Here is a 17,119-nt window from a genome sequence, read left to right on the forward strand (position 1 = left end):
TTTTGAAATCTTTTCCGCGCGAAAGTTGATAAATGGGATCCTAACCCATAAAGAAAAACTCCTAAGTGTGAATTTAGTCAAAAAGTTTGAAAATTGAGGACGAATTATGTAATGTTACTTTAAGCCTTATGGTGAAATTTTGGTTCTAAGAGAACTATAAAAGATGTAGGGATGAAATTAAATATATGACATCTCAACTGTAAGCTGTTATTCGGATGAACTTCACTAAGAACATGATTTAAGAAATATGATATAATATTCATAAAATAAATTATTAATGAAAAGTGTGGCAAGCCCCAGATGGAAGCGCCTAATTTTTCCGAGGTTGCATATGGTTTCTAAAAAGAGCGAAGGTGCCACGTGAGTTTACTTTGCTGCCAGAACTACCTTGAGTGGATTTGATAATATAATTGCCTAACTATGAGAGTATACGTACGATGAGTCACGTGCGATTCATATGGTGAATGAGATAACCTTAAAGGAAATGCTATTCTCTATTCTTGGTAGCATGTTTGGATAGTAATAGTTATGGTTTGATTTACGAGGAAGGATCAATTGGGATTCTTGTTATGTGATTCCGTGGTTAGAAATTCAAATTATTGCTTCAACTAAAGTATATTAGTATAATCATGACTTCGAGGATTATAAGTTGAGGATTGCATATATATTGGTGTTGTTGATTCAGTTATGGCCTATGATGGCCATATTTGACTCATTGTAATAGATTTTCATTATTGTGATGCTGAAAGTGGCTATGCAGTTATGATTTGAGGCATATGAGGTCACTGTTATATTGTTGATATTACTATGATGTATGGAGCAATGTTGACTTCTTTATTTGTATTCTTCTGGCTCGCTGTCAGGTGAAGAAAATTTAGATAGGCCTAGAAACAAAGGAAGCTCTGTCGAAATGTTTGAGAATTTGGAGAGTTAGTCAAAAGGGATAAGTAATAATGAGGTTATTTGGTGCCATGGTCTAGAAGGGTTATGAATGGATATTTGAACTTGATTACGTCTACACCTTGACATTCGAGGAAGAATGTTTCTAAGTGGAGGGGATTGTAAAGCCCCCGAAATTTTTCTAACAAGATTAAGCCGAACTCGACGTAGCCTATGCATGCTGCGTAGGCAAAAACAAAATGAAAAATTAGGGGGAGGCTTTTGTGACGTAGGCTATGCAAGTCTGCGTAGCGAAGCTGCTAAGCTATGCAGACAAGTTGCGTAGGCTACACAATTTGCCTACGCAGCTCAATTTTTATAAATAGTAGGAGGTCGGGGAGAGAGAAATGAAAGAAGATTTTGAAGGTTTGGGGTTCTAGAGAGAGAGGCTCTCGTTCATAGGCAGTTGTGACGACCCGGCCAGTCGTCTCATGAGTTACCACTCCGTTTCCCCCATTTTAGCTTATTTACGCTTTGTTATCCGTGTTTTATGTGATCAGGTTGATTAGTTCTAGTTCGGAGAGGATTGGGTAAGAAATGAGACACTTAGTCTCTTTTAAGAAGACTTAAGTTAGAAAAGTCAACCGGATGTTGACTTATGTGTTAGAAGGATCAGAAGTGAGTTCTGATGGTTCAGTTAGCTTCAGGAGGTGATTTGTGACTTAGGAGCGCGATCGGAATGGGTTCTAGAGTTGTAGAGAAGATTTAGGCTTAAATTAGCGAAACTGATATTTTGGCGATTTCTGGTTGATAGGCGAGATTTTTATATAGGGGTCGGAATGGAATTCCGAGAGTTGCAGTAGCTTCGTTGTGCCATTTTGGATGTGTGTGCAAAATTTCAGGTCATTCGGACGAGATTTGATAGACATTTTGATCGAAAGCATAATTTAAGCGTTCTTGGAGTTCTTAGGCTTGAATCCTATGTTAAATTAGTGATTTGATGTCTTTGTAAGCGTTCCAAAGTGTTGAACAAGTTTGAATGATGTTATGGGAGGTGTTGGTATGTTTAGGTTGAGGTTTGAGGGCCACGAGTGTGTTTCGGGTGAGTTTTGAGAGAGTCCGGACATTCCTGAAAATGGATGGGGGCTGAAGTTTTAGTGTTGGGCGCAGAAAATGGTCCGCAGTCCGCGGTCATGAAGATCTGTAGGTCGTCGGTCCAATTTCGGAAGCTCATATGTTTTGATATACACGGAATATTGAGATGATTCAAAAACGAAAGTTGTAGCCTTTCGTGTTTAGTTTTCAGAAAGGTAAAGACGTTGCAATTTGGACATCTGTAGCAACAGTTATGGCCAAAATACTAAAGCCTGTCACTGCAGAGGAAAGTCGTGCGGCCGCGGTCATTTTTGTGCGGACCGCAGTCGGTTTTGTGCGGCCAGCGGAGGGTGAAATCTGAGGGGTACTCTATAAATACGAGGTTTTGGATTTTATTTGATATTTTAACCTAGAGAGCTCGGATTTTGACGAATTTTTCTAAAGTTTTTCAATAAATTCATTGGGGTAAGTGATTTTAACTCAGATTTGGCTAGAATACATGAATCTATCACTGAATTCATCATTTAATTCGTGATTTGGGATGGAATTTGAGAAGAAAATTATGAAACCTTTAAAAAATGTAAAATGATGATTTGAAGGACCAAATGGTATCAGAATTGGATAATTTTGGTATGGTTAGACTCGTGAGGGTATGAGGATGCTGAAAATGTAAATTTTACCCGATTTCAAGACGTGGGCCCCGGGCTCGGGTTTTGCTAATTTTGGGATTTTTGATATTTTTCGAATGTTTTCGCTTGGGCTTTGTTCCCTTGGCATATTGTGATGTAATCATTCTGAGTTTGGATAGATTCGACGCGCGTGGAGGCCAATTCGAGGGGCAAAGGCGTCGCGAGCTAGAGAATTAGTCGGTGCGAGGTGAGTAATGATTGTAAATAATGTCCTGAGGGTTTGAAACCCAGGATTTGCACAACGAAGTGCTATATTGAGTTGAGACACACACGGTATGATGAACGTGGGGTCCATTACTACTGGGGATTGTGACTTGGTCCGTCCCGATTGATGATTTCACCGCATTCTTTTGACTGAGATTTATTTAATATCATTATGATTTGGGCTAGATGCCATGTTTGGGGACTTGTGTCGACCTGTAGAACCCTTAGGGGCATTTTGACTGATTCTCCTCACTTTACTTGTTAAAAATCATATTCTCAGTCATGTTTCTATTTGTTTAAACAATAAGAACCGGTTTTGTCAATGCTAATCCTAAATGAGAGAAGTATGTGGACTGAGATCCCTACCTTATATTATTGTGCCCGAGAGGCTGTGCGTATAATGATTGAGAGGGGTTGAACCCAACAGTGAGGATGTTATATATGTTATGGATTGGGCTGCACACCGCAACAAATGCTTATATGGATCGGGCTGCACGCCGCAACAAATGTTTATGTGGATCGGGCTGCGCGCCATAACAATATAGCGCTTGGGCTGTAGGAGCCCCTCCCGGAGTTTGCACACCCCCAGTGAGCGCAATCGACTATTATATATGGATCGGGCTGTGCGCCACAGCGATGTACGGATCGGTTTGCACACCGCAACGGTTATTTTGATTTCGGTTATTGTGAGAGATATATGGATTGATTGCGGAGGATAAGTACTAATTAATGGATAATATGATGGAGGAGCGGATTTATACTTGTTAAATACCTGAATAACTACCTGTTTTACATGATCTAAAGAGATTTCACTTGACTTTTTCACTATTTTGCCGTTTTAAGTTGTTTTACTGCTCTGATATAGAACTGCTTAGTGCCTTTACGTGTTTTCATACTGTCAGCCATTATTTATGATTATTACTCACTGGGTCGGAGTATTCACATTACTCCCTGCACCTTGTGTGTAGATCCAGGTGTTCCCGAGGCATAGAGAGAGATTTGCTTGCTGTTCAACATTCACCGGAGTCATCGAGGTAGCTGCATGGCATCTGCAGACGCGATTCTCTCCTTCTAGCTTTTATTCTTTCAGCATTTTTAGACTATCTCTGTAGGCTGTCTAAAACCTGTAATAGAGTCTCTTGACTTGTGACACCCCGGTTTGGGCTGTGTTTGGATGAGTTCTTCTATTGTTATCTAAATTTCCGCGAATTATTGCTATTAAATCATGCTTTAAACCATTTTATGGTAATTAACTGCTTAAAGAAGTGTATTGTTGTTGGACTGGCTGGCCTTGTCTTCACGAGAGGCACCATCACGACCGGGTTCGGGGTTAGGGCCGTGGCAAGTTTGTATCAGAGCCTAGGTTACATAGGTCTCACGAGTCATGAGCAGGTTTAGTAGAGTCTCGCGGATCGGTATGGAGACGTCTGTATTTATCCTCGAGAGGCTGCAAAACCGTTAGGAAAAACTTCATATTCTTGAAACTCTTGTCGTGCGAACTTGTTGATCTGAGTGCTAAAACTTCATATTCTCTCGTAGATGGCGAGGACTCGCGCTACCAGACTAGGTGGACGACCACCAGTGCCACCCACTGAGGCCACCAGAGGCCGTGGACGCGGTCGTGGTCATGGCAGAGGCAGAGTAGCGAGGGCAATACCTATTGATCCACCAGCTGCCCCAACTCCGGATCAGGCTCCAGCAGCAGCACCAACTCAGGCACCAATAGTGCCCATCGTGATTCCGGGTCTACAGGAGGCCTTGGTACAGATCTTGACAGTTTGCACAGGCCTGGTTCAGGCTGTTTCTACCACCACAACAGCAGCTACTTCATAGGCCGGGGGAGGCAATCAGACCCCCGCTGCTCGCACACCTGAGTAGGTAGTACAGGGATTACAGACACCGAGGGCACCTCCAGCCCAGCTTGTTGCACCAGCTCAGGAGTTCATAGTACCAGTTATGCCAAACGATGAGTAGTGTTGTCTTGAGAGGTTTGGTAGACTCCAGCCTCCGTTATTCAGTGGTGTTGAGGGCGAGGATGCCCAGGGTTTTCTTGACAAGTGTCAACGGATGCTCCGTACAGCAGGGATTCTCGAGACTAGTGGCGTGGCATTTACCACCTTTTAGTTTACTGGGGCTGCCTTTACTTGGTAGGAGGTGTATGAGAGGTGTAGGCCGGTTGGTGCAGCGCCCCTAACTTGGCAGGAGTTCTCCACTCTCTTCTTGGAGAAGTACGTACCGCAGTCCCGCAGGGAGGAGCTGCGTAGACAGTTTGAGTGGCTAAAGTAGGGAGATATGATTGTGTCACAATACGAGACGAGGTATTCTGAGTTGGCTCGTCATGCCGTTTGGATGGTTCCGATCGATCGTAAGAGGATCAGGAGATTTGTTGATGACCTTAACAACCATCTCCATATCTTGATGACTAAAGAGAGGGTATTAGGTGCTACATTCGAGGAGATGGTTGATATCGCTCGTGAGATTGAGACGGTTCGCCATCAGGATAGAGAGGAGAGGGAGGCCAAGAGGCCTTGAGGCTCTGGCAGTTTCATTGGTGCTCCTTCGAGGGGCCAATTCTAGCAGGGTAGAGGTCATTCTTTCAGGCCTGCTCAGTCGGCCCATCCAGAGTATCGTGGGGAATCCTTAGGTCATGGTTATCATGGGTCGCAGTAGAGCCAGTCATCACTCAGCGCCCTTCCAGCTTAGAGCCCTTCTACTGGTCATTCTGGTGCCAAGGGTTCCCTTCAGTCCCCATCTCCAGCACCGGGTAATTGTTATGAGTGCGGAGAGTTTGGGCATATGAGGAGGTAGTGTCCTCGACTTCGTGATGGTTAGCTTTAGCAGAGGGGCCAGCCCTCGACTTCTGCTCTAGTTACTGCACCACCCGCCCAGTCAGCTAGGGGTTGAGGTTAGGCAGCTAGGGGTCGCCCCAGAGGGGGAGGTCGATCAGGTGGTGGCCAGACTTGTTTCTATGCACTCCCAGGCAGACCCGATGCTATTGCTTCAGATGCTGTTATCACAGGTGTTGTTTCAGTCTGCCACAAAGATGCCTCTGTATTATTTGATCCCGGTTCCACCTTTTCTTATGTGTCATCATATTTTGCTCGTTATTTGGGTACACCTCGTGAGTTTCTTGCTTTACCTGTTCATGTATCTACTCCGGTAGGCGATACTGTTGTGGTAGAACATGTGTACCGGTCATGTATGGTGACTATTGGGGGTCTAGAGACCCGAGTGGATCTATTACTATTGAGCATGGTGGATTTTGATGTTATTTTGGGCATGGATTGGTTATCTCCTTGTCGTGCTATTCTAGACTGTCATGCTAAGACAGTCACTTTGGCCATGCCGGGTGTACCACGGATCGAGTGGCGTGGTATGACTGATTATGTTCCTAGTAGAGTGATCTCTTTCTTGAAGGCCCAACATATGATTGGAAAGGTTTGCCTTTCATACCTAGCGTTTGTGAGGGATGTCGGAGCTAAGACTCCTAGTATTGATTCTGTCCTAATTGTGAGGGATTTTCCCGATGTATTTCCTGCAGACCTGTCAGGCATGCCACCAGACAGGGATATTGATTTTGGTATTAACTTGGTGCCGGGCACTCAGTCCATTTCTATTCCGCCGTATCGTATGACACCAATGGAGTTGAAGGTATTGAAAGAATAGCTTCGGGAACTCCTAGACAAGGGGTTCATTCGGCCTAGTGTGTCATCGTGGGGTCCGCTGGTTCTATTTGTGAAGAAGAAGGATGGCACAATGAGAATGTGCATTGATTACAGGCAATTGAACAAAGTAACAATTAAGAACAAGTATCATTTGCCTCACATTGATGATTTATTTGATCAGCTTCAGAGAGCGAGAGTGTTCTCCAAGATTGATCTCCGTTCCAGTTATCACCAGTTGAAGATCAGGGATTTAGATATTCTTAAGATTGCTTTTAGGACCAGATATGGTCATTATGAGTTCCTTGTGATGTCTTTCGGGCTGACCAGTGCCCCAACAACATTCATGCATTTGATGAACAGTGTATTTCGGCCTTACTTGGATTCGTTTGGTATCATATTCATTGATGATATTCTGGTGTACTCGCGTAGTCCGGAGGAGCACGCGAAGCATTTGTGAGTGGTATTGCAGAGATTAAGGGAGGAGAAGCTTTATGCAAAGTTCTCCAAGTGTGAGTTTTGGCTTGGTTCGGTGTCTTTCTTGGGACACGTAGTGTCCAGCGAGGGTATTCAGGTTGATCCAAAGAAGATAGAGGTGGTTCAGAGTTGGCCCAGGTCGTCCTCAGCCACAGAGATTTGTAGCTTTCTTGGGTTGGCAGGCTATTATTGCCGGTTTGTTTAGGGATTCTCTTCTATCGCATTGCTCTTGACCAAGTTGACTCAGAAAGGTGTTCCATTTGTATGGTCGGACGAGTGTGAGGAAAGCTTTCAGAAACTCAAGACAGCCTTGACCACAACTCCAGTGTTGGTTTTGCCATCAGCTTCAGGTTCATATACCGTATATTGTGATGCTTTGAGAGTTGGGATTGGCTGTGTATTGATGCAAGAGGGTAGAGTTATTGCTTATGCTTCTCGCCAATTGAAGCCCCATGAGAAGAACTACCCTGTTCATGATTTGGAATTGGCTGCCATAGTTCATGCATTGAAGATTTGGAGGCATTATTTATATGGCGTATCTTGTGAGGTATTCACCGATCATCGCAGTCTTCAGCACTGGTTCAAGCAGAAGGATCTTAATTTGAGGCAGCAGAGATGGCTAGAGTTGCTTAAGGATTATGATATTACTATTCTGTATCATCCGGGAAAGGCCAATGTAGTGGCCTATGCGTTGAGCCAAAGGCAGTGAGCATGGGGAGTTTGGCATATATTCCAGTTGGGGAGAGACCCCTTGCAATTGATGTTCAGGCCTTGGCCAATCGGTTAGTGAGATTGGATATTTCAGAGCCCAATCGGGTGTTGGCATGTGTGGTTTCTCGGTCTTCCTTATATGATCGCATCAGAGAGTGCCAATATGATGATCCGCATTTGCTAGTCCTTAAGGGCAGAGTTCAGCATGATGATGCCAGAGATGTGACCATCGGTGATGATGGTGTGTTGAGGATGCAGGGCCGAATTTGTGTGCCTAATATGGATGGGCTTAGAGAGTTGATTCTGGAGGAGGCCCATAACTCGCGGTATTCCATTCATCCGGGTGCCGCGAAGATGTATCAGGATTTGAGGCAATACTATTGGTGGAGAAGAATGAAGAAAGATATTGTGGGATTTATAGCTCGGTGTCTCAACTGTCAGCAGGTAAAATATGAGCATCAGAGACCGGGTGGCTTGCTTCAGCAGATGGTTATTCCCGAGTGGAAGTGGGAGAGAATCACTATGGACTTTGTGGTTGGACTTCCTCGGACTTTGAAGAAGTTTGATGCTATTTGGGCGATTGTGGATCGGCTGACCAAATCCGTGCACTTCATCCCTGTGTGTACTACCTATTCTTCAGAGCGGTTGGCATGGATTTATATCCGGGAGATTGTTCGGTTGCATAGTGTTCCGGTATCCATCATCTCAGATAGAGGTACTCAGTTTACTTCCTAGTTTTGGAAATCCGTTCAGCGAGAGTTGGGTACTCAGGTGGAGTTAAGCACAGCTTTTCATCATCAGACGGACGGACAGTCCGAGTGTACGATTCAGATATTGGAAGACATGTTGCGTACTTGTGTTATTGACTTTGGAGGTTCATGGGATGAGTTTCTACCGCTTGCAGAGTTTGCTTACAACAACAGCTACCAGTCGAGTATTGAGATGGCTCCGTATGAGGCTTGGTATGGGAGGAGGTGTAGATCTTTAGTTGGTTGGTTCGAGCCCGGCGAGGCTAGACTATTGGGGACAAATTTGGTTTAGGATGCCTTAGATAAGGTGAAGGTGATTCAGGAGAGGTTTCGTACAGCACAGTCGTGTCAGAAGAGTTATGCAGACCGGAAGGTTCGAGATATGTCCTACATGGTCGGTGAGAAGGTCTTGCTAAAGGTTTCGCCCATGAAGGGTGTTATGAGATTTGGGAAGAAAGGCAAGTTGAGTCCGCGGTTCATTGGGCCTTTTGAGGTTCTTCGGAGGATTGGGGAGGTGGCTTATGAGCTTGCTTTGCCACCCAGCATGTCAAGTGTGCATCTGGTATTTCATGTTTCTATGCTCCGGAAGTATATTGGGGATCCGTGTCATGTTTTGGACTTCAACACGATTCAGTTGGATGATGATTTGACTTTTGATGTGGAGCCAGTAGCTATTTTGGGTCGCTAGGTTCGGAAGTTGAGGTCAAAGGATATAGCTTCAGTGAAAGTGCAGTGGAGAGGTCGGCCCGTGGAGGAGTCTACCTAGGAGACCGAGCAGGAGATACGGAGCAGATATCCTCATCTGTTTGAGGCTTCAGGTATGTTTCTTGACTCGTTCGAGGTTGAACGTTTGTTTAAGTTGGGGAGGATGTGACGACCCGGCCAGTCGTCTCATGAGTTACCGCTCTGTTTCTCCCATTTTAGCTTATTTACATTTCGTTATTCTTGTTTTATGTGATCGGGTTGATTAGTTCGAGTTCAGAGAGGTTTGGATAAGAAATAAGACACTTAGTCTTTTTTAAGAAAGCTTAAGTTAGAAAAGTCAACCGGATGTTGACTTATGTGTTAGAAGGCTCAGAAGTGAGTTCTGATGGTTCGGTTAGCTTCGGGAGGTGATTTGTGACTTAGGAGTGCGATCGGAATAGGTTTTAGAGTTGTAGAGAAGATTTAGGCTTAAATTAGCGAAATTGATATTTTGGCGATTTCCGGTTGATAGGCGAGATTTTTATATAGGGGTCAGAATGGAATTCCGAGAGTTGCAGTAGCTTCGTTGTGTCATTTGGGATGTGTGCGCAAAATTTCAGGTCATTCGGACGATATTTGATAGACTTTTTGATCGAAAGCATAATTTAAGAGTTCTTGGAGTTCTTAGGCTTGAATCCTATGTTAAATTGGTGATTTGATGTCTTTGTAAGCGTTTTGAAGTGTTGAACAAGTTTGAATGATGTTATGGGAGGTGTTGGTATGTTTGGGTTGAGGTTTGAGGGCCTCGAGTGTGTTTCGGGTGAGTTTTGTGAGAGTCCGGATATTCCTGAACTTAGAAAATGGATGGGGGCAGAAGTTTTAGTACTGGGCGCGGAAAATGGTCCGCGGTCCGCGGTCATGAAGATCCGCAGGTCGTTGGTCTAACTTCGGAAGCTCATATCTTTTGATCTACAAGATATTTTGAGACAATTCAAAAACAAAAGTTGTAGCCCTTAGTGTCTAGTTTCCAGAAAGATAAAGACATTGCAATTTAGACATATTTAGCAAAAGGTATGTCCAAAATACTAAAGCCTGTCACTGCAGAGGAAAGTTGTGCGGCCGCGGCCGTTTTTGTGCGGACCGCACTAGTTTGTGCGGCCCACGGAGGGTGAAATCTGGGGTACTTTATAAATACGAGGTTTTGGGTTTTATTTGATATTTTGACCTAGAGAGCTCGGATTTTGACGATTTTTTCGAAGGTTCTTCAAGAAATTCATCGGGGTAAGTGATTTTAACTCAGATTTGGCTAGAATACATGAATCTATCATTGAATTCATCATTTAATTCGTGATTTGGGATGGAATTTGGGAAGAAAATTGTAAAACCTTTCAAAAATGTAAAATGTTGATTTGAAGGACCAAATAGTATCGGAATTGGATAATATTTGTATGGTTAGACTCGTGAGGGTATGAGGATGCTGAAAATGTAAATATTACCCGATTTCGAGACGTGGGCCCGGGGCTCGAGTTTTGCTAATTTCGGGATTTTTAATATTTTTCGAATGTTTTTGCTTGGATTTTGTTCCCTTGGCATATTGTGATTCGTTCTGATTTTGGATAGATTCGACGCGCGTGGAGACCAATTCGAGGGGCAAAGGAATCGCGAGCTAGAGAATTAGCCGGTTCGAGGTGAGTAATAATTGTAAATAATGTCCTAAGGGTTTGAAACCCCGGATTTGTACAACGAAGTGTTATATTGAGTTGAGACACACGCGGTATGATGAATGTGGGGTCCATTACTACTGGGGATTGTGACTTGGTCCATCCCGATTGATGATTTCACCGCATTCTTTTGACTGAGATTTATTTAATATCATTATGATTTGGGCTAGATACCATATTTGAGGACTTGTGCCGACCTGTAGAACCCTTAGGGGCATTTTGACTGATTCTCCTCACTTTACTTGTTAAAAATCATATTCTCAGTCATGTTTCTATTTGTTTAAACAATAAGAACTGGTTTTATCAATGCTAATCCTAAATGAGAGAAGTACGTGGATTGAGATCCCTGCCTTATATTATTGTGCCCGAGAGGCTGTGAGTATAATGACTGAGAGGGGTTGAGAACCCAACAATGAGGATGTTATGTATGTTATGGATCGGGCTATACGCAGCAAATGCTTATATGGAACGGGTTGCACGCCGCAACAAATGTTTATGTGGATCGGGTTGCGCGTCGTAGAAATATAGCGCTTTGGCTGTAGGAGCTCCTCCCGGAGTCTGCACATCTCCAGTGAGCGCAGTCGACTATTATATATGGATCGGGCTGTGTGCCAGAGCGATGTACGGATCGGGCTGCACGCCACAACGGTTATTTTGATTTCGGTTATTGTGAGAGATATATGGATTGATTGTGGAGGATAAGTACTAATTAATGGATAATATGCTCGAGGAGCGGATTTATACTTGTTAAATACCTGAATAGCTACCTGTTTTACCTGATCTAAAGAGATTTCACTTGACTTCTTCACTATTTTACCGTTTTAAGTTGTTTTACTACTCTGATATAAAACTGTTTAGTGCCTTTACGTGTTTTCATACTGTCAGCCATTATTTATGATTATTACTCACTAGGTCGGAGTACTCACATTACTCCCTGCACCTTATGTGCAGATCCAGATGTTCCCGAGGCATAGAGAGAGCTTTGCTTGCTGTTCAGCATTCACCGGAGTCATCGCTGTAGCTGCATGGCGTCCGCAGACCCGATTCTCTCCTTCTGGCTTTTATTCTTTCAGCATTTTTAGACTATCTCTGTAGGCTGTCTAAAACCTGTAATAGAGGCTCTTGACTTGTGACACCCCAGTTTGGGCTGTGTTTGGATGAGTTCTTCTATTGTTATCTAAATTTCCGCGAATTATTGCTATTAAATCATGCTTTAAACCATTTTACGGTAATTAACTGCTTAAAGAAGTGTATTGTTGTTGGACTGGCTGGCCTTGTCTTCACGAGACACACCATCACGACCGGGTTCGGGGTTAGGGTCGTGACAGCAATCCATACACTCTAAGGTGAGTTTTTATCCATGTTTTGTGCTGATTAATGTTGAGAAACACTAGCATTAAAATTGCAACATCTTTGGGATTTCTATATTTCATCAAATCCACCAAGAACACCAAAAGAGGGATTTTCTAGGGTTTGCTTCTAAAGGTAATTCTCACTACTTGAAACCTATTTATGGAGCATAAATATTTTAATATTACTTATGATTTGGAGAAGTAGTTGAAAGAGTAGAATAGATGAACCCTAGCTTTGACATTTAAAAGCTTGTTGATAGGGAAGATGAATAGTGTTAGGTTTATTTGAACGACGTCGTTTTGAGTGTCTAATGGAACGACTAGATTCTATAACATATTTAATGGATAAATTGAAGTTGACATTCAAGGATTGACCTTCAAATGGTGAAATAAGAATTTTTGTGAAAGTTGGAACTAAGTGCTAGGCGCTTAGTTGGTTTAGTTGGTATTGTTGTGACGCGTTAATGATTTATGTGAACTCATAAATATAGATATCTACTTGTCATGGAATTTGGGGATTTTCTCTAAAATCATATTTAAGTTATTAAGTAAGTTTATTTGTATATGTGCATCCATACTTGTGGGGACTAGCAGGAAAGAATGTCATCATGTATTTTGAGTTGTATTGCATAAAGAATGTTTTGTTGTTTTACAATTGGAAAATCCTGTTTCTAAAGATTTGATGTCAAAAGACACTTGAGGAAAATGTTATAAGTTTTATTCAAACTTGAGTATTGGAAAGAATATAAAATATTTGAGTGCTAAAGATGTATTTTTATGAAAAGTATTTCCTTTTGAAACTTGATTAATGGATATTACTCGTTGTATCTTTGGAAGATGGATGTTAATTTGCTAAAGGCCTTAACATGAAAAAGATCATATGTTTGATTGTTTTATTCAAATGGTTTAGTTTGGCCGTGAGCAATAATCTGATAAAAATATATCCTTTGAGGCTAATATGGTATGAATCTATTTTTAAAATATCAAATATTTTGAAAGTTACTAGTGAAGACCACCAAGATTGGTTCGAATGTTGAGTTCGTTACCATGGAACTACACGTGCCGTTGGAGGGACACATTCCAAGGCTAAGCCAAGGTTTGTAGGATAAATTCCCCCAATGAGAGGGAAAATGATCATTACTTAAAGTTATGAGGTTAAGTCGACTCGTATGGCACTACGAGAAGCCGTCCAGACAAGTAGGGTCAAATACATGTTGCTAGGTCGATCACCTAGTAGTTATTTATTATGTCGGTGTCGGTATAGTACTCCTGGTAAAAAGGTAAAAGATGATTTCGTTATGTTTAGGCCTAAAGATCCGAAAGTGACTTCAATGATTTAATGAAGTTGAAATATAGATTTTTATTAGAATCAAGGGTTGATATAAATGTTTTAAAAATTTGTATCATGATTTACATTTTCTAGTCTTTTCATTTAAAATGATAAAGCACATGAATTGATATAATTGTTATCGTTTTATATCAATGTTGGTTGCATTATTTTTGTAAAGTCCTGTCCCAGGAACTTAAGTTAGAGAGAGTCTATAATACTTATTGAGTACCGCCACTCACTCCTCAGAGGCCCCTCTCCAGGATCCCACTTACTTTACATATTTTCAGGATGAGACGTGGTACATGATGAGCTGATGGGGCAGTAGGATGACTCTCTTTTCAAAGCATATAGTAAGGCACCACTTCTATTTCGTGGTAGTCTTTATGTTAATCTTACTTACTTTTGGTTGGGTTTGTCCCAAATATTCACTTCATTATTGTGTCTTAGAGATTCCATAGACAGTTGTTATTCTTTTTGAGTTGTAATCGAGAGTTATTCGTAAATCATGCATGAAAGAAACATTGTTAGTCTTTTGTATTTTTCAATTATTGATAAATAATGGATTTATAGATCTTGTTTCATATATGGTTTTAAATCATATAAAATAATAGTTTTTTCAAAAAGGCTTCCGCATGTATTTACTTTGCATATAGATGGACATTCTTGTACGGTTTGGTTCGCCCGGGTTGAATACTGTGCCGGGTGCCGGTCACATAATTTTGGGTGTGATAGAAGAGGAGGCCTCAGTCCAAAATCAAACATACCTTCATCAAAGACGAGGTATCTAAACTCCTTAAAATAAGTTCCATTCAGGAAGTTAAATACCCCGGCTGGTTAGCTAACGTAGTGGTAGTACCTACAAAGGGAAAAAAATTAAGAATGCGCGTAGATTATAAAGACTTGAACAAGGCATGCCCTAACGACTCTTTTCCTTTGCCTAACATCGATCACATGATCGATACGAGTGCCGAGCAGGAGATACTCAGTTTTCTTGACGCTTACTCCGAGTACAACCAGATCCGGATGGACCCGGGCGATCAATAAAAAACTTCCTTTATCACTAAGTTCGGCACCTACTGTTACAATGTAATGCCGTTCAGACTATAGAATGCATGTGTCACTTATCAGCGCCTAGTAAACCGGATGTTCGAAGTACAAATAGAAAAATCAATGGAAGTTTATATTGACGACATGTTATTTAAGTCCCTGCGAGCAGAGAACCATTTGAAACATCTGTAGGAAACCTTTGACATATTAAAGAGATACAATATGAAACCGAACCCTGAAAAATACACATTCGGGGTCGGATCTGGTAAAATTCCTTGGGCTCGTGGTGTCCAAACAAGGGATCGAGATCAATCTCGATAAAATCAAAGCTATAGAAGACATCACCATAGTGAACAGTGTCAAGGCCGTTCAAAGACTAACCGGGCGCATCGTCGCCCTAGGCCGGTTCATATCGAGGTCCTTGGACAAAATCCATCGGTTCTTCTCGCTATTGAAGAAGAAGAATAACTTTTCTTGGACTCCGGAGTACCAACAAGATTTGGAAGAACTCAAATGGTACCTTTTGAGTCCACCCCTGCTGCATACACTGAAGGCGATGAGCAGTTATACCTTTACTTGGCGGTATTCGAAGTGGCGGTAAATGGAGTCTTAATCCGAGAAGTGGAAGGTATGCAATTTCCTATTTACTACGTTAGTAGAACTCTAGGCGAGGTCAAAACAAGGTATCCTCACATGGAAAAACTGGCGCTTGCTTTGCTAAGAGCCTACAGAAAGTTGAAACCGTACTTTCAATACCACCCCATATGTGTCGTAACCTCTTACCCGCTAAAGAACACTATGCATAAACCCGAAGTCGAAAAGGAATTGTTGTTAACCTCGGGGACTTCTTCGGGAATCTGGACCCTCTTTAAGGACAGTGCATCGAACGCAAAGGGGTTCGAACTCGGCATCGTGTTGAAGCCGCCTACGAGTTATGTAGTTAGAGAGTCTATTAGAACTATGAAATTAACTAACAATGAGGCCGAGTATGAGGCCATGATTGCATGTCTCAAATTGACTAAGGGCCTTGGGGCCGAGGTGGTCGAAGCTAAGTACGACTCCCTCCTTGTGGTAAATCAAGTCAATGGGATGTTAGAAGTAAAGGAGGAATGAATGCAAAGATATTTAGACAAATTGCAGGTAACACTGCATCAATTCAAGGAGTGGACCCTACAACATATACCCCGAGATCCAAATAGTAAGGCCTACGCTTTGGCTAACTTGGGGTCATCGGTTGATGATGATGAATTCAGCTCAGGAACAGTCGTACAACTCATGAAATTAGTAGTAGAAGAAGGCTTTGCCAAAATAAACTCAACAAGTTTAACTTGGGATTGGAGAAACAAATACATAGATTATTTGAAGATTTGGAAGTTACCCTCGAATCCTAAAGAATTGAGGGCTCTACGCACAAAGGAAGCCATGTTCAGCATGTCTGAAGGGACACTATTCAGAAGAACATTCGACAGCCCGATCGCCATATGCTTGGGGCCAAGATATACCGAGTATGTTCTGAGAGAAGTTCACGAAGGCACCTGCGGAAACTATTCGGGGGTGGAATCTTTAGTTCGTAAGATACTCAGGGCCGACTATTATTGGATCGACATGGAGAAAGATGCAAAGGACTTTGTACGAAGATGCGATGTCTGTCAAAGACATGCATCGATGATCTATCAACCTAGAGAGTTACTTCATTCGGTCTTGTCCCCATGGTCGTTCATGAAATGGGGAATGGACATTGTTGGTCCCCTACCGTTGGCATCTGGTAAGGCTCAATTCATACTATTTATGAGTGATTATTTCTTCTAAATGGGTCAAAGCTTAAGCGTGAGAAAGTTCGAAAAAAAGTAACTAATTTCATTTGGGACCACATAATATGTCATTTGGGGATACCGGCCGAGATCGTGTGTGATAATGGGAAGCAATTTATCGGTAGCAAGGTAAACAAGTTTTTTGAAGACCACAAGATTAAAAAGATACTGTCGGCACCCTATCACCCTAGTGGGAACGGACAAGCAGAATCTACAAACAAGACTATACTCCAAAACTTGAAAAAGAGGTTGACCGATGTCAAAGGGAAGTGGAAAGAAATTCTGGCCGAAGTCTTATGGGCATACCGTACAACTTCGAAATCTATTACCGGAGCCACCCCATTTTCATTGGTCTATGGTGCCAAAGCATTAATACCAATTGAAATGGGAGAACCAAGCCTCAGGTTCTGATATGTGACCGAAGAATCAAATGGTGAGGCCATGAGTACGAACCTGGAACTATTAGATGCAAGACGAGAGGCCGCCCTAGTCCGGTTGGCTGCCCAGTAACAACGGATAGAAAGGTATTACAACCGAAGAGCCAACCTTCGACACTTGGGAAGCTGGGGCCGAATTGGGAAGGACCATATCGAGTCATCGGGATTACCAGCAAAGCCTCATACAAACTCGAAGAAGGAGACGATGCACAATTACCGAACAACTGGAACGTGATGCACTTAAAGCGGTAATACTACTAAGGTACAATCT

This window comes from Nicotiana sylvestris, chromosome 7 (assembly GCF_000393655.2).
Source record: "Nicotiana sylvestris chromosome 7, ASM39365v2, whole genome shotgun sequence".
Taxonomy (NCBI): Eukaryota; Viridiplantae; Streptophyta; class Magnoliopsida; order Solanales; family Solanaceae; genus Nicotiana; species Nicotiana sylvestris.